Source organism: Ovis aries, chromosome 10 (assembly GCF_016772045.2).
Source record: "Ovis aries strain OAR_USU_Benz2616 breed Rambouillet chromosome 10, ARS-UI_Ramb_v3.0, whole genome shotgun sequence".
Taxonomy (NCBI): domain Eukaryota; kingdom Metazoa; phylum Chordata; class Mammalia; order Artiodactyla; family Bovidae; genus Ovis; species Ovis aries.
The window spans coordinates 51,250,775-51,269,419 of NC_056063.1; the positions used below are offsets into that span (position 1 = coordinate 51,250,775).

Genomic DNA, 18,645 nt, shown 5'->3' on the forward strand with positions numbered 1-18,645 from the left:
GGGTTGCTATTTCCTTCTCCAGGGGGTCTTCCTGACCCAGGGATTGAACTCATGTCTTTTGCATCTCCTGCCTTGCAGGTGGATTCTTTACCGCTGAGCCACAGGGGAAGCCCTTATATCTTAAATGAAAACCTTATATATTATATGTAATTAAATTATATCTTTAATTCAGTGTAAAAATTATTTAAACAAATCTGATTTACATTTAATTTCCATCTTAGATTTGTGTGCAGACAGAGCTTGTTAGCTAAGTGTTATAGCTGAGCTGTGTGCAACAAACCTGTTTATTTCATTTAATGAAAATAATATAGTTTAAAAGAGATTTTTAGCCATTAATGTTTGACTACTACTGTAGTTTTCAAAAGAAGTATCTATAGGCTTAAGAGACATATATTGATGCTTGTAGAAAATTGCAAAGAGGCATAGTTTAATTACTTTTAAAAATACTTTTAACTACTTTTAAAAATACTTTTCTATTGATAGAAGTTATTTCTTCTAGGGAAAGTTTATATGTATATGTATATAGGTGTATTTCCATGGGTGTATATAAATTATCTGGGAATTAAGTATATTTGTGTATATACGTATGTATATATACACATATGTGCATGTATATATGTACATACACATTCATATCTTGAATAGGAAACTAACTTTGGTCTAAAATTCTCTGCACATTATGAAAATCCCTGACTGAAGTTAAAGTAAAACCACTCTGAAAAGTGTGTAATCATTGTAAAGGTTTTTAGAGCTAATTTAGATGGACTTGTACATGTGTAAATGTTAGTAATGTTTTAATCTTATGAAACTCTCTAGTAAAATCTTAGATTCCTTATGCTTTCAACAAGATTACTATCAAAAACCAAATGTGGAATATACTGAGTTTTCAGACAGCAGAAAATAAGTTTTGTCATTTCCATTGTTTATTTTTTTTTAATATTTATTTGTTTAGCTGATTCAAGTCTTAGTTGTGACATACCAGCTTAGTAGTTGTGATGGTGTATGGGCCTAGTTGCCCAACAGCATGTGGGATTTTAGTTCCCCAACCAGGGATCAAACCTATGTCTCCTGCATTACAAGGCAGATTTTAAACCACTGTACCATCAAGGAAGTCCCCCATTGTTTCTTTTGATTTCAAATTTTGACCCCTTACATGCATTGCATGTGTACATTCTAAGTTGCTCAGTCATGTCTGACTCTTTGCGACCCTATGGACCATAGACCACCAGGCTCCTCTGTTCATGGGATTCTCCAGGCAAGAGTACTGGAGTGGGTTGCCATACCCTCCTCCAAGAGGTCTTCCATGCCTGGATATTATACAGGAGGCTTTGTAGACAACAAATGCTATAAGTTTTGAGCATTAATTTCCTGTCTAATTGATAGCATGTTTGGGAATCCTTGATTTAGAGGCACTAAATGCACATAATAATAAAAGCTGTTTTGCAAGATGAATGATTTAATATTATGATTTTAATATGGATAGAAATATATAGTAAAGCCATTCTAATCTATAAAACAGATATGAGTGTAATTGAATTAAAATAAAAATCCATATGTTCAAGAATAAATCTCAAATGATACAAATGATACATTTTAGTTCATTTGAAATTATGCCTTTATGACATGTAAACATAGTTGGTATTTAAATAACAGTTAAATTCAATAGTCTATTCCTTAAGAGCTAAAGGATAGGAGCTCTGTCCTGCACATGTTCAGTGAGGACAAGATGAAAACAAATTGCCTGAAGTTTATTTGTATCTTAAACATGAAAGAGATCAAACTGCAAGCATTCATTGGACCATAGAAAGTGCAAGAGAATTCTGAAAAAATTCTGCTTCCTTGACTATGCTAAAGCCTTTATATGTATCACAACAAACTGGAAAATTCTTAAAGAGATGGAAATACCAGCCCACCTTACCTGCCTTCTAAGAAATCCATATGCAGGTCAAGAAGCAACAGTTAGAACTGGAAATGGAACAACAGACTAGTTCCAAATAGGAAAAGGAGTACGTCAAGGCTGTATATTGTCACCCTGCTTATTTAACTTCTATACAGAGTACATCATGTGAAATGCCGGGCTGGATGAAGCACAAGCTGGAATCAAGATTGTCGGGAGAAATATCAACAACCTCAGATATGCAGATGACACCACCCTTATGGGAGAAAGAGAAGAAGAACTAAAGAGCTTCTTGATGAAAGTGAAAGAGGACAGTGAAAAAGCTAGCTTAAAATTCAACATTCAAAAAACAAAGATCATGGCATTTGGTCCCATCACTTCACGGCAAATAGATGGGGAAACAATGGAGACAGTGACAGACTTTCTTTTCTTGGGCTCCAAAATCACTGTCGATGGTGCCAGCAGCCATGAAATTAAGACACCTGCTGCTTGGAAGAAAAGCTATGACCAACCTAGACAGCACATTAAAAAGCAGAGGCAGTTCTTTGCCGACAAAGGTCTGTATAGTCAAAGCTATGGTTTTTCCAATAGTTATGTATGGATGTGAGAATTGGACCATAAAGAAGGCTGAGCACTGAAGAATTGCTTTCAAACTGTGGTATTGGAGAAGACTCTTGAGAGTTCCTTGTACTTTAAGGAGATCAAACCAGTTAATCCTAAAAGAAATCAATTCTGACTACTCATTGGAGGGACTGATGCTAAAGCTAAAGCTCCAATAGTTTGGCCAACTGATGCAAAGAGCCAACTCATTGGAAAAGACCTTGATGCTGGGAAAGACTGAAGGCAGGAGGAGAAGGGGACGACAGAGGATGAGATGGTTGGATGGCGTCAATGAATCAGTGGACATGAGTTTGAGCAAACTCCAGGAGATGGTGAAGGACAGGGAAGCCTGGTATGCTGCAGTACATGGGGTCACAAAGAGTCGAATAAGACTGAATGATTTAGCAACAACAAAACATGAAAGCCTTGAAGCACATGCAAAAGTTGTAAATTTAGACTATTATTTTAAAATGTTGTAAAACCTATCTGCTGAAAAGTTGCATTGTGTGTTGAGAGTTTACCTGTATTAGAAGATGAACAAAAAACTGCATTTGAATTTTCCTTAGAGTTCAGTAGTAGAAAGTTATTTTTCTTTATTCTGCCCTGCATACTAAGTATTTGAAGGCAGACATTCCTCCCATCCTCCACCACTGCTATACAAGTATACACATTTGATAATAGTGTATACAGTTGATAGGAAGGTTACACTGTTCATCTTTTTTTATTTTAACCACTGAGACCAAAGAATATTTTGTGGTCTGGGTGTAATTTAAAAGATGAATTCTTATGAAGAACTGATTTCTTTTATAAACAAAATACACATGCCTTAAATATTTCTTTATTTTAATATGTGAATATTTGCTCTCACAGCTATATTCTGGTGTGACTTAATAATCGGCTACATATGAAGTATTCAAGATAAGAGTACAGCAGTGCTGATTTATTTTAAGAATTTTACAAAGTATGACTTGTGGGCAAAATCAACATAGAATGTTTAAAGCCATTAACCTTACTGTTTTTGTTTTTACCTTGCTTTTTTCCATTTTCAGAATCCATGTATCTCATTTGATACAAAGATTCCAGTGGAGGCTCTTAGTTTCCCAAGGCTAGCAGTCATCTAGTGTTTCCTTACGGTGCATGGAATGCCTTGAGAAAGTGGCTTCTTTAGCTAAATTAATAAAAATAGGAGGGAAAATGCTTAGGCTGGTTTATTCATGCCCCTCCAATATAATTCCATAGTTGATTGCTATGTAGATATTAAGGATTTTTTGAGCAACTAACCTGGTTCTAAAACGGGATCCAGTTCAAACATTTTCGTCTTAGAAGCCTTAACACTTAAAAATTTTGAGGAGCCCAGAGGACTTTTTTTTTTTTAATCCACTGGTTGTCTTTTTTATTATTTTTATTATTAATTATTATTATTATTTTATTTTATTATTATTGAAAAAATAATAATTTTTCTTTTCTTCGTAGTTCTTAACCAGTTGGGCACTCCACCGCACCACTGTTGATGTCATCTATGATGTCGTGAGGGTGGCAGCCATCAGCATTGCAGCCCACAGACTGACCAGTTGCCAGGATCTCTTTAGTTCTCTGGGTAGAGATTGATGCCATATCTGCTGGGCAATGTGGATAATCTCATCAAAAGTGATGTTTCCACTGTGCTTAATGTTTTTCTGCTTCTGTCTCTTGGCGGTTCCTTGAGGGCTTTGATGATAAGGGCAGAAGCAGAAGGTATCACCTCAGGCTTGGCCTGTCTGTTCTGAATCGTCATTTTCATTTTAATCCGCAGACCCTTCCAATCACCAGTTGCCTTGGTGGTGTCACCATCAACCTCTTTTGGAAACAGACCCAGGGGGCCAGGGCAGACACGACACCGACTTCCCCACTGGCATACCACAGGTACATGACTTTGACCTTGTTGGGCTTGGTGGCTCAGTTGGAAAAAAATCTGCATGCAATGCAGGAGACCTAAGTTCAAACCCTGGGTCGGGAAGATGCCCTGGAGAAGGGAATGGCAACTCACTCTGGTATTCTTGCTTGGAGAATTCCATGGTTAGAGGAGCCTGGCAGGCTACTGTCCATGGGGTCGCAAAGAGGTGGACACGACTAACACATGCTTAGGCAGTATGGCAGAGGCGGCTGGTGTCAGGTGAACCCAGATTCCGGACTACTGAAGAAAGTTGTACCTTGGCCTCCTCTGAGCTGAAAGTGCAAAGCCCAGAGGAACTTTATAAGTTATATCTGTTGATTTGTAAGTCATAAATTTAAGTAATAATTTTAAGAATATTAATGTATTTTAAAATAAAAATAAACACCTTATAAGTTAACAGATAACATTTCGATTAAAATAGCTATTTCCTTTAAAAAGGTTAGTGAGAGGAGTAGTATTGTTTTGCATTTAACGAAATACAAAATCTGTTTGATGTTTGACCTAGGAAGACAACTGGAGTCTCCTAAATAATGAAAGAAAAGTGCTTACTGAAATTGGCAATTTAGGAAGTCGGTGGTGATCTATGTCAAAACAATTTTGAAGATACTCATTTGAAGGCAAAGACAGTGTTTCTTGCACATCATTTTATCCTGAGTCTGGTTCAGTGCTTCGCATGTAGTAGATGCCAGGTGATATCCAGGAGGTAACTGAACCATCCTGCAGTGGGTTGGGATATGAACAGAGGGTGAAAATATGGATTTAGGGGGCACAGACACCACCTTCAAGGCACTTGGTTGAGAAAAGAAGCAAAACATGGTCATAGCTGGATTCAGGCAGGATCAGAGAGGGTTGTTTTTTGTTGCTGTTGTTTATAAGAGTGTTTCTATGCGAGGAAACAAAAACAGCAGAGAGATACTGACAACACAGCAAAGAAATGGGATGACTGGGGGACGGATGAGGGGTGGGGGAGGATAAGACATGTATCATCCAGCAGAGCGTTTCAGACTTTAGTGAGTATATGAGAACCTAGATCTTCTTAAAGTGCAGATTCTGAAACTGTCTGTTTCTAACGAGCACCTGGGTTGCTGGTCTGAGGACCTCACTGAGAAGGGAGATTCTAGAGCCCAGATGTAGAGCTGAACGTTGGAGGAGGAGCAGAGAGATCTGAACATCCCAGCTTATGGAACTTTTTTAAGAGAGATTTTTTTTTCCCCCTCTAATGTCCAGTTAGTACCCTTTCCTTTCTAAATTCCCTTTCTAATAATTTTGAATTTCAGTGTTCTCACAATGTTTGATGGACAGCAAGGTACTGAGGTTATGGCATACAATGCAATGGTTCTACTATTTTTAAAATGAGACATTATTAGGATCACTAACAATTATCTAAATATCATTGCTTCATAAACAGAGTTCAGACTTTGGTGTTAGACATAGTTTGATTCTTGGCTCTGATTCTGAGTGGTTTTGGGCAAACTATTAACATCTTAAGTAGAAGTACTTTCATGCAATTTTTTTTTTCTTCTGTCTCTTTGTGAGAATTACTTATGTATTAATAATACATAAAGACCAGCACACAAGAAGTGGCTATTATTATCACATCACTCCACAAGTGCATTAGGCTGCATTGAATATAATTTCAAAGTTGGTTTCATAAATTATCAGATTCATCTAATTTTTCAAAGAATTTAAATAACAAGGTGGAATGAACAGATCAGGCTTTGTTTCTATGCACAAGAGAACTGTGCATATTTCTTCTGTAACTCGGACATGGTTTAACTTAAAAAAATATCTCAAAATAGCTCAAGTTATCAGGCATGCAATTTTAGCAAGGTTGATTGGAATTTTGGCCTTTCCTGTAAGACTAGGCATACTGCTCATTAGAAAACATTTTTATCTGAATCTTTTATTCTTAGGGGCCAAGAATGCTGTTTTTCTTTGATAGCTAGGTTTACAGAAGATAAATCACCTTAATTAATTATTTCAACATTTCAAGTTATTATTATTCATTCTTCATTTACAGCTATTTTAATTTTGACAAATTTCAATACAGTGACAAAACAAAATATATTCAATATAAACCTATTTTAATTCTAATTACAACTGCTATGAAGAAAGGGTTTCCCTGGTGGCTTAGACAGGAAAGAATCTTCCTGCAGTGCAGGAGACCTGGGTTTGATCTCTGGGTGCGGAAGATCCACTCGAGAAAGGAATGGCAACCCACTCCAGTATTCTTGCCTGGGAAATCCCAGGGACAGAGGAACCTGGTGAGCCATAGTCCATGGGGTCACAAAGAGTCAGACGCGACTGAGTGACTAACACTTCTTCACTTTCTTATGAAGAAAATGTGTATAGACAATATTTCCACTTTTCACACTTGGACTTCCTATGCTGAGAACACAGTTCTGAGCTCTGGGAATTTGAAGGTGACTGATCATTGTCCCGGGGCTGGGGCCGGGTCTGTGTGGGCTGGCTGGATCTCAGGGAGGGAGCCCGAAGTACAGAAAGTAATAGTTTCTTTCTTTGTTGCTTTGAAAGCACCAAGAAGGAATGTCTCCATTTGTTTTTTTGTTTGTTTGTTTTATTTTTAATGCTCAGTACTAGGCCTTAAAAAAATTTTTTTTTTAAATTATTTACTTAGCTGCTCTGGGTCTTTGTTGTATGATCTTTGTTGCGTCATGCAGGATCTTTCATTGTGGTGCACGTGGGCTCAGTTGCCTTGTGGCTTGTGGGATCTTAGTTCCCTCACCAGGGATCAAACCTGCATCCCCTGGTTTGTTAACCACTGGACCTCCTGGAAAGTTCTTTCATTTGGTTTTCTTTAGGAAACACATGCAGAGGGCAAAAAGGAGGTTCATAGAAGGTTAAAAAAATAAATAAATTGAGATTTATTGAGATAAATTTAAGTCAATTTTCCAGACTATCCCCAGGCACATTTTACCAGAACTTTTATTCTTCGTATTCACAATATTGCAAATGTTTCGCTCTCCCTTATCAATCTTATAATCATCGTTGATCTCTTGCATTGGTAAAATATGCCCGGATGGTGGGAGATATTAATGTACTACAATGAGTATTGAAGTTGGTAGCATGCTTTCATGTACAAGGTGATGAAGATATGCAGAATGTTAGGCAGGGTGGTCGGCTCAATGAGGTGCATAACAGCGCCGGGGACCTGAGTCATGTTTCCTGTTTTCTTGAAGAACATTCCTTAACCAAATAAGGAAAATTTTCTATATGCGGTAGCATAAGGAAGGCGTTGCATGAGCTCATTCTGCCTGTCCAATCAGGTATCGCCAAGTACCCTGTAACTGAGACAAAGAGCTGACTGTATATAAACTGCCATACTGCTTTGTTTGGGGCTCTCGTCTGATTCCGCTGCGTCGGATGAGGCTTGAGCCCTAGCGCGCTAGAAATAAAAATTCCCTTCTTGCCTTTGCATTACCACGTTGGACTTGTTCACTCTCTCGGTTGGTTTGGAGATACGGGCTCGGTGCATAACACAGAAATGTCAGCCAAGCTACTTGACGCCAGTTTTAGTTGAGGTCTGTGGGCCCAGTGTTATTAAGATCCTGCTTGACTTTACTTTGGCTCAGAGGTTAAAGCGTCTGCCTGCAATGTGGGAGACCTGGGTTTGATCCCTGGGTCAGGAAGATCTCCTGGAGAAGGAAATGGCAACCCACTCCAGTATTCTTGCCTGGAGAATCCCATGGATGGAGGAGCCTGGTGGGCTACCGTCCACGGGGTCGCAAAGAGTCGGACATGACTGAGCGACTTCACTTTCGCTTTCACTAACTTTCACTTTGAAAAGTTTTTCTTGTTCTTTTTCTAAATCTTATAATTGTCTGTTAAGTACTACCTTCATAATTCATGCTCCTACTCTAATCATGCTTTTAAGAACTTTAAGAATTATAAGCCCAGGGATCTTTTCAAAAGGATCAGACTAGAAATGGATGTTTATGGTGGGTGTCATGTTAATTTACAACCACTGTCCTAACTTGACATTAGATCTATCCAACAGATATGGCAATAAACATGCAGGATACTGGTGTCTGATTTGAAAAATTTAGTTATTCACAAGAATTTATTTTCTCCACTGTGTTGGCCAAATATGTCAGGATAGCAATTAAAAGTAGATCTGAAAATTTATAGCTCCTGATCTTTTAATTTAGCATCCAGTAAACTTTTCTGTCAGTGAGGGCTTAAAGAACAAAACACTTCATTGGCAAAGAATTTTTCTTGTGGGATTACATTGCAATTATTTTGCAAATGATGTGAAATTTCTACAAGCCACTAGAAGAGCAGAAATAATCTATCTCTAAAATTTGACTTAAAGTCAAAATACTCCTAGTATTTTATCAGGTTCATATTTGTGTTTGACTTTTGAGGGACCAGCGTTTATGTGTCTTGGTATCTCTGCTAGCTAGCAACTCAATAAATATTTTTTGTTGCTCAATAAATATATGCTGATTAATTAATTTTCTTTTTTTACCCGTGTTAATGTTTTAACTCTCTTAGTCATGAATTTTTGTGCAGTTATTAATTTGTGTTAGGGACCAAATGACGGTCTCTAGGACCTGAGTCATGTTTACCAGAAAGAGACAGGATATGCGCTCATCCTGCCTGGCCAATCATGTAACGCCAGCTACTCCTGTAACTGAGACAAAGAACTGCCTGTATATAAGCCGCCATACTCCTTTGTTCGGGGCTCTTGTCAGATTCCCTTGTGTGGGATGAGACTTGAGCCCTAGCGCGCTAGAGATAAACTCCCTTCTTGTTTTTGCATTACTGTGGTGGACTTGCTCTCTTGGTGGGTTCGGAGATACGGGCTTGGAGCATAACATTTGGGGGCTCGTCCGGGATCTCCATCCCACCAGGGAAGACAACTCTCCTGGTAGAAGGGAGTAAACTCGTTAGGAGATAAGAGCTCTGAGCACCGGTGCTAACGTTGCAGAAGCCCAGATTAAGTCTGGGGCCCTGTATCGTACTGGGGAGGCATCTGGCTGTAAAGTGCAGAGGCAAGTCAGCGTAAGGCCGGGGCCCAGTTTTGTGCTGGGGAGGTGGCTGGCTCTGTGAACATCCTGCAGGTAAGATTGAGTGCATTGTCGGTGGCCACCTTGCGTTTGTTATCTGTTTGTCTATTTGTGGTGTCTGCGTTGCTCTTTGTGTGCTCTGTTGGCTCCCAGTGTACTTTTCTATGATCATGGGACAAACAACTTCTACTCCTTTATCTCTTATGATTAACCACTTCTCTGATTTCAAGTCTAGAGCACAGAATCTATCATTGCTGGTAAAAAAAAAGCAAGTTAGTAACTTTTTGTTCTGCCGAGTGGCCTGCTTTTGATGTCAGCTGGCCACAAGAAGGCACCTTCAGCCTGCCTACTATTCAAGCGGTCAAAGAGAAGGTGCTTGCCCCCTACCCTTCAGGACACCCAGCCAGACCAAACTCCATACATTTTGGTCTGACAGGACCTGGTGGAAAACCCCCTGGCCTAGCTAAAACCTTTTGTTTTTCAGCCCCTCACTTCCTTTCCCTCTTCCCCGCCCTTGCTTCCACAGGTTCCACAGGTTTCATCGGGAGAAGCCAAAAAGAGAACCAAGCCTTCAGCTCCTCCCAGAAAAAGGGGCCCCGCCTAGGGAACTCGGAGAAAGGCCAAAAAAAAAAAAAAAAAAAATGGCCGGCGTAGCAGAAGAAGACCTGGAGGTTCCCTCCTCCACCATTCATGCGTTTCCGGTCCGGGCGGGGCCAGCCAGAGAGGGTGGAGAATGGACATATCAGTATTGGCCCTTCTCCACTAGTGATTTGTACAATTAAAAAACCCAGACTCCCTCCTTCTCTGAAAAACCACAGGGTCTTATTGATCTTTTAGAGTCTATCCTGTTTACTCACAATCCCACTTGGGATGATTGTCAGCAACTGTTGCAGGTACTTTTTACTACAGAGGAGCGTGAATGGATCCTGTCAGAAGCCCGGAAAAATGTGCCCGGGGTGGATGGGAGGCCCACAATACAGCCTAACCTCATTGAGGAGGGGATCCCCTTGGTGTGACCCAACTGGGACTTCAAACGCGCTGAAGGTAAGGAGCGTCTCCGAGTGTACCATCAAACTCTCATGGCTGGCCTTAGAGCGGCCGCCAGAAAGCCAACTAATTTGGCCAAAATAAATCCAGTGAGACAAGAGCCAAATGAGAGCCCAGCAGCCTTCCTGGAAAAGATAATGGAAGCTTTTAGACAGTATACCCCTATGGACCCACAGGCAGATGAGTCATGAGCAGCAGTTATGTTAGCATTTGTAAATCAAGCAGCCCCCGATATTAGAAAAAAGTTACAAAAGATAGAGAGGTTAAATGAACAATCCTTGCAAGATCTAGTGAGGGTAGCCGAGAGAGTTTTTAATCATAGAGAGACCCCAGAAGAGAGAGAGGACTGCATTAAAAGAAAAAAGAGAGAATTTAGAGCTGAAAAAAACCGTAAAAATCTAAAAGAGGGGCCCAAGAACCCCAAGAATGAGACTCCCTCTCCAGACAGTCATATCCTCTATGCGGGTGAAGATAGCGACTAGGGGGGTCAGGGCTCGAAGCCCCTTCCCAAGTCCTGGGTAACTATAAATGTGGAGGGAAAACTGGTTGGCTTCATGGTAGATCTTCATCGCGCTCTTAGTCCACGATGCTGATAAACTGACTTATGGACAGAGACTCTTGGTCTACACTCCTCATGCCATAGAGAGAGTTTTAAAGCAACCCCCAGGTAAATGGATTTCTAATGCCTGCTTGACGCACTACCAGGCCTTGCTACTTGACACCCCACGGATTCATTTCCAAACGCCCTGCACTCTAAATCCGGCCACTCTTTTGCCCAATCCGGGGGAAAATAGCCCCCTCCATGATTGTGATGAGATACTGGCCGGGGTAACAGCAATGCGAAAGGACTTAACCGATACTCCACTGGATAACAGTGAGCTAAAATGGTTCACAGACGGCAGCAGTTATGTAAAAGATGGACAGAGACGGGCGGGAGCCACAGTAGTAGATGACTCTGGACAGACGATATGGGCAGAGGCCCTTCCCCTGGATACCTCAGCACAAAAGGCAGAGTTAATTGCCCTGATTCAAGCATTAGAGAGAGCCAAAGGAAAAAAAATAATTATTTTCACTGACAGTCACTATGCTTTTGGCACGGTACACATCCAGGGCCCGATATATCGGGAACGGGGGTTTTTGACAGCTGAAGGAAAAGAAATTAAAAACTTGCCTGAAATCCGTAGACTTTTAGAGGCTGTACAGATGCCTCGGGCTGTGTCAATAGTACACGTACCTGGACATCAGAAGGGTGACAGCCCCACGGCATGAGGGAATCGTGCCGCAGACCTGGCAGCTCGAAAAGTAGCTAATAAAGATTTCATCACCCCTGTGTTGGCGATCGGACTTCCACCTCCAGGTATGGGAACTCTGCCCCCAACCCCTGAGTATTCATCCACAGACTTTGCTTGGATCCAAAAACACACCAACCTTCAAAAAGATAAAGATGGATGGTACTGAGACTCAGACGGCTACTTGATACTCCCTGCTCAGTTGGGACGGCAACTATGTGAGCATTTGCACTTGTCTGAACCCGCATCAACCCGTCAAAATCACCTGGAAGCTGCAAAATGGACTAACACGAGAGGTGCTAAACTCCACTACCGCAATACATCCACCAAACACATGGTGGCCAGACTTGTACTTTGACCTTAAGCCGATGGTAAATGTGCCTTGGGCTAGGGGTTATCTTCGAGAACAAGGGTTCTGGGCATGCCCAGGCGCACCCAGGCATGACTGAAAGACCTGTGGGGGGGCACAAGACTCTTATTGTAAAACTTGGGATTGTGTTACTTCTAATGATGGACCTCGGCGCTGGGAAATAGGAAATCGAGATTTACTTAATTTTTCATTCGCCAAGCCCCTCCCTAGGGTCCTCGGAGATCCAACTTTTAGCTGTAAAAGTTGCAGTTATGCACAAGTCAGAATAAGGTTCAATCCAGAAAAAAGCAAACAGGAGGGGATTAGATCTGCTCTTTCTGCAACAAGGGGGACTCTGTGCTGCCCTAGGAAAAGAGTGCTGTTTCTATGTGGATCATACAGGAATAGTTAGAGAATCTATGGCCAAAGTTAGAGAAGGACTAGCCCAACGTAAACGAGAACGTGAGGCTCAACAGGGATGGTTTGAATCTTGGTTTCAACAATCCCCTTGGCTGACTACCTTAATCTCCACCTTGCTAGGACCCCTGCTGGTACTTTTACTAATGCTTACCTTCGGCCCATGTATTATCAATAGACTTGTAGCCTTTGTAAAGGAACGCATAAATACAGTACAGCTGTTTGTGCTTCGACAACAATATCAAACTGTGTCTCAGGACCGAGAGGAAGATTCCTCTATATGATCTAAGGACGGGGGGAATGTTAGGGACCAAACGACGGTCTCTAGGACCTGAGTCATGTTTACCAGAAAGAGACAGGATATGCGCTCATCCTGCCTGGCCAATCATGTAACGCCAGCTACTCCTGTAACTGAGACAAAGAACTGCCTGTATATAAGCCGCCATACTCCTTTGTTCGGGGCTCTTGTCAGATTCCCTTGTGTGGGATGAGACTTGAGCCCTAGCGCGCTAGAGATAAACTCCCTTCTTGTTTTTGCATTACTGTGGTGGACTTGCTCTCTTGGTGGGTTCGGAGATACAGGCTCGGAGCATAGCAATTTGGAGATTAAAAGAAATTCTGGAAGGACAAATCCTATTAAGGTAAAATTTTTCTCTAATTTCTAAGGCAGAATCAGAAAAAGTTAACTCGTTAACATAATTAAATTGGTAATTTATTGCATGTGTTGTCAAATAAAACTTTTCTTTCAAAACAGTGAAAAGTTTGGCTGTTGGTATTTATCAATTTAGATTTGTTTTTATATATGTTATAGGAAAATAAAAGCTATTGAAAATTTGGCCATGGTATAATGATTAATAAGATTTTAGAAAGTGAAGTGATAGGTAAATACCATTCTTCTGGCCTATTCCACCATTAGGAGAGTAAAATCAGTTTATAAATGCATATGATCCCCAGATAACTCTTGAGTACTCCTAAATCTTTGATCTTTGGAAGTTACAGCTCTTTTAATTTTCAAATACAATGCCTTGAATGACCATCTCAGCTTCCCCAAATATCTCCAAGAATTCTTTTCAAAAACTAAAAAAAAAAGTTTGTTTGGTTATGTTGGGTCTTAGTTATGGCCTATGAACTCTTAGTTGCAGCATGTGGGACCTAGTTTCCTGACCAGGAATCAAACCTGGGCCCCATGCATTGGGAGCAAGGAGTCTTAGCCACTAAGACCAGCAGGGAAATCCTCCAAGGATTCTTAAGGTGAACATATCTCCAGATTTCTCTGGTTCAGCTGTATACTTCTGCAGAATTCTCACTGCCTGTCTCAGTCTCTCAACTATACCAGACACTCACCTTTCCCAAGTAGCACTTGGCCTCATGCAGAGCATTACCATACCCTCAAGACACCACTAACAAAGCTGTGTATCCAACTTTGCTGAAGGTCTCCACACTTCAGAGGAGAATTAGAATATAAAAATGTTCACCACTGCCTTAAACCTATACTTTGAATACAACTATTTCTGGAACCTAAACGCTTCTGGAAGTTAAACACTTTATAGGTTTATTCAGCTTCCCAGCCTTTCTGCCTTACCTCAAAGTCTACCCTGTTCTCATTTATTGGAGAAATACTTTTCATAAATGTTAATATTTCCCAAGGCCAAATTCATGCCCGCTTAAGAATATTCCACTATTATTACCTATGGGTATTATTAGAATATTCCACTCATTACCTATGGGAGTTGGTTTCTCACTAGGACTCACTAGACATCCTTAGACACCAGAAGACACACAAAAATACATCTTCTAAGGTTTGGTTTGTAGTGAAAGTAGTGGGGATGGTGATAAATATTTCTAACAGAGCAATACAGGATGGCTGTTGGCATAACAAATTCTGTTTCTACTGAGGTTTCTGGGCCAGTAGGAAATAAGCTAACTCCTCCTGATGTCTTTTGATCTCCTTTGGGTCCCTTTTGGGTAAAACACACACTCACACAAGATCTCCCAAGTTTGAACAATTATTCTCAGAGACGAGACCATTTAAGTGCATATTTTAGAAAGGAAATACATCTCTAAAGCCATTACTTTGCTGACAAAGGTCCATCTAGTCAAAGCTATGGTTTTCCCAGTAGTCATGTGTGGATGTGAGAGTTGGACTATAAAGAAAGATGCATGCTGAAGAATTGATGCTTTTGAACTGAGGTGTTGCAGAAGACTCTTGAGAGTCTCTTGGACTGCAAGGAGATCAAACCAGTCCATCCTAAAGCAGATCAGTCCTGGGTGTTCATTGGAAGGACTGATGTTAAAGCTAAAGCTTCCATACTTTGGCCACCTGATATGAAGAACTGACTCATTGGGGAAGACCCTGATGCTGGGAAAGATTGAAGGCAGGAGAAGGGGACGACAGAGGATGAGATGGTTGAATGGCATCACTGACTCAATGGAGATGAGTTTGAGCAAGCTCGGGGAAGCCTAGCATGCTGCTGTCCATGAGGTTGCAGAGAGCTGGACACGGCTGAGCGACTGAACTGAACTGAACTGAAAGCCAATACATCTCGCGAATAATTTTTCCTGACGGTAGAAAACAGCATTCTACATTTTACACAGCAAAGTTGCAGAGACTCCCCCCCCCGCCCCATTTTTATTACCTAGATCATGACCAGAGGTCTATCTCTGAAAAAATAAAATGGCACCTATTATAATACTTTTTCAAATAACAGAGCCATAGACCCCTGATCACTACTTCTATTTATTCAAAGATCCAACAGAAGATATCTGATGTGTGTAATCTATGGGGATATATGTGTGTCTGTGTTTGTGTGTGTATATATGTAAAGTTCTGTGTGTGCTAGGTCACTCAGACTGTAGCCCACCAGGCTCCTCTGTCCATGGGATCATGGGATTTCCCAGGCAAGAATACTGGAGCGGGTTGCCATTTCCTACTCCAGAGGATCTTTCCGCCCAGGGATGGAACCCGCATCTCTTGTGTCTCCTGCATTGGCAGGCGGATTCTTTACCACTAGCACCACATGGGAAGCCCATGTAAAGTCTTGTCTTAGTGTTTCCTGCCCCAGTACCCGCTACCCACCAATTCCTGGTCTAAGCAGAAATGGAGCAGTAGATAGGTGACTTCTTTCCCTGTTTCTGGAAAACCCCAGTGTTATGGATATATGCATCTGTGTGTGTGTGTGTGTGTGTGTGTGTGTGTGTGTGTGTGTGTATGTATATATATATATATGTAAGCTTCAGTTACGTAGGATTGAAATAGTTTGGCCTGACTGGTATATTTCTGTCTGCAAGTGTCCATGGTAGAGTCATGGATGGACCATTCTTAGTCCAAGAACTCCTGGTAGACTGACGATTTACCTCAGAGACCCTTGTGAGCATTCTAAACTGATGTCTACATTCAAGGAAATCCCTTTGCCTTCTTTCACAAAGGACCTTCTGAAGGAGCTGAGTCAAGGCTGGCCTCTTCCATGGCTATTTCCAGCCCTTGAGGGAACACCTGACTCTCCTCTGTGTAGACTGAGATTTCACGGCTGTGCTGGAACTCTGAAGAATAGCCAACGGCTTCATTTCATAGCTGTTTATAACATCTCTTCACTCTGCACGGAGGTGAGAGTGAGGTGTGCTGGAGATCATCTTTCTCCCACCACTGACTCTCTGATGACTACTAAGGGAGAATCTGGGAGCACAATTTGGGTCTCTTGTTCCCCAGGCCAGTCTATTTTATACTTTTGGAATCCTTTCTTCTGTGAAGCTAACATATCAATCGATATCTATGCACTTTTCACAGAAATAGGAAGAACGAAAAATTTGGGGGGACTTCCCTGGTGGTACAGTGGGTGAGAATCTGCTTGCCAATGCAGGGTACCTGGGTTGGATCACTGGTCCATGAAGGTTCCACATGCCACAGAGCAACTAAGCCCAAGCACCACAACTACTGAGCCCATGCTCTAGAGCCTGTGCTCTGGAACTAGAGAATCCACTGCAATGAGAAGCCTGCACACCGCAATGAAGAGTAGCCCCAACTCACTGCAGCTAGAGACAGTCCATACGCAGCAACAAAGACCCAGTGCAGACAAAATAAACGTAAAAAAGACTTCTAAACGTTTTTAAGCAATTAAAGACACTTTTTAAAATAGAGTTTGAATTTTTATCAGTTTCCTATAATAGAGGGCTGTTCCCTCCTGCAAAGATAAAATGAAATATTTTATATTTCAAAATATAAATGCAAATAGTTATTACAATTCTAAGTTAATAGTACAGTAAATGTCGTGCTTAATTTTTTCCTGCTTTTTAGCAGAACAAGCTGAACAAACAAAAAGGCTGTTTCTCTGATCAAGTAAACTTAATGAGAGGTCAGGTAGAACTTTCGTACCAAAACATAAAAACAAAAAGGCAAAAAAATGTTTTAGAGAAAACAGGGCTTGACTATTTTTAACTTTGACTATCACTACTAAATATATCCCTTTAGGGAGAAACAGAGTTCATTTTACTCATTCCACTAGGTTGCAGGAAAAGAAGTTTAGTAAACAGGCATTCTCTTCTTCTTTTTTCCCAGAAGCCCCAATAGTTTATTTTAAAGCTAATTCTAGGGTAAGTCCTTTTGATCTTACTGCTATCACTTAGAGAATTATAGTGCGGTTTTGCAAATCTGGCTAGAATGCAGGACCTTAACAACAACAAAAAAAGAAGTCTTAGATTCTATGTTAAATACTTTGAGTTCAATGATAGGAAACTTTTGTAGATGCTGGAAAAAAAAAAAAAAAACAAAAAACCCAAAGCCTTCAGATCTTTATAGTAGGAAGAAAATAACCAGCTACTCTTCAAATTATGGGGTTGGCCCCATGTTTTGAAAGCTACCATCTCTGCTGGTCTCCTAAAGAGCTGTCTGTGCACACAGGGGAAAGTCAATAAGTACCAAGGGCTTCTCTCTGGTCTGTCCATCTCATCTAGCAGATTCAAAAGACATGTTTAGGACCCCTGCCTTCATCTACTGGGCAGAAGACTCTTCATCATCAACATCTTATGTGACGAGGGTCCAGCTCAGTCACCTTGATGACCTACAGGGGTAGGATGGAGGGGTGGGGGAGACTTAAGAGGGAGGAGATATATATTTATTTACATAGAGCTGATTCACTTTGTTCTATAGTAGAAACTGACACAGCATTGTAAAGCAATTACACTCCAATTAAAATAAAAACCGTACTGAAGCCTTCCTCAACGTTCGTCTGCCTTTTGGAGGCGTGATATGAGATTCGCCTAGGGTTTTTTCCCTTTCTGCTGCCTGCACATCTACATTCCTCCCTCTTACCTTCATTTCTTAAACGTTGTCTGTAGCACTGTGTCTACTTTTTTCGCACTGGCTCCCATTTCCAAATATAGAATGAAATCTACCTTTCTGAATACTATTATGGAAGTACTGACATCTGTAATCCTTTAATTACTGACACTGAAGGAGGTATTTTTATAGGTAAAGATGGGATACTTTATCATTATATATGTATATTTTTTCTCTTTACATGAACTTAATGAGATATAATTGACACATAACATTGTGTAAGCTTAAGGTGTACAACATATGATACACATGTAATGACGAGATGATTACCACCATAAGGTTAGTTAACACTTCCATCACTTTATGTAATTACCATTTCTTCCTTTTTTGTGGTTACAACACTTAATTTATATCTTCGTAACTTTCAAGCATATAATATTGCTAACTATAGTCACCATGTGAAAATGTTAGTTGCTCAGTCATGTCCAACTTTTTGCAACCCCATGGGTTGTAGCCCACCTGACTCCTCTGTCTAGGGAATTCTCCAGGCAAGAATGCTGGAGTGGGTAGCCATTTCCTTCTCCAGGGGATCTTCCCGACCCAGGGGTCGAATCTAGGTCTCTTGCATTATAGGCAGATTCTTTACTGTCTGAACCACCAGGGAAGCCCCATGCTGTACATCAAATCCCCAGAACTCATTCATCTTAAATCTGGAAGTCTTTATCCTTTGACCAATATCTGTCCATTTCCATCAGCCACTGGCCTGGCAGTCACCCTTCTAGTCTCTATTTCTATGAGTTTGGCTTTTTAA

The 18,645-nt window shown here is 40.8% G+C and overlaps 1 long non-coding RNA gene and 1 pseudogene across 1 annotated transcript; one reads left to right on the forward strand and one right to left on the reverse strand.

The window, feature by feature from the left end:
- Positions 1-3,973: 3,973 nt before the first annotated feature.
- On the reverse strand, positions 3,974-4,760 carry LOC101101997 (large ribosomal subunit protein uL11-like; annotated as a pseudogene).
- A 3,026-nt stretch (positions 4,761-7,786) lies between these two features.
- On the forward strand, positions 7,787-13,322 carry LOC132657303 (uncharacterized). The gene is made up of 2 exons (XR_009595278.1): positions 7,787-10,504; positions 11,865-13,322. It is a non-coding gene; the product is annotated as an uncharacterized LOC132657303 (long non-coding RNA).
- Positions 13,323-18,645: the final 5,323 nt, after the last annotated feature.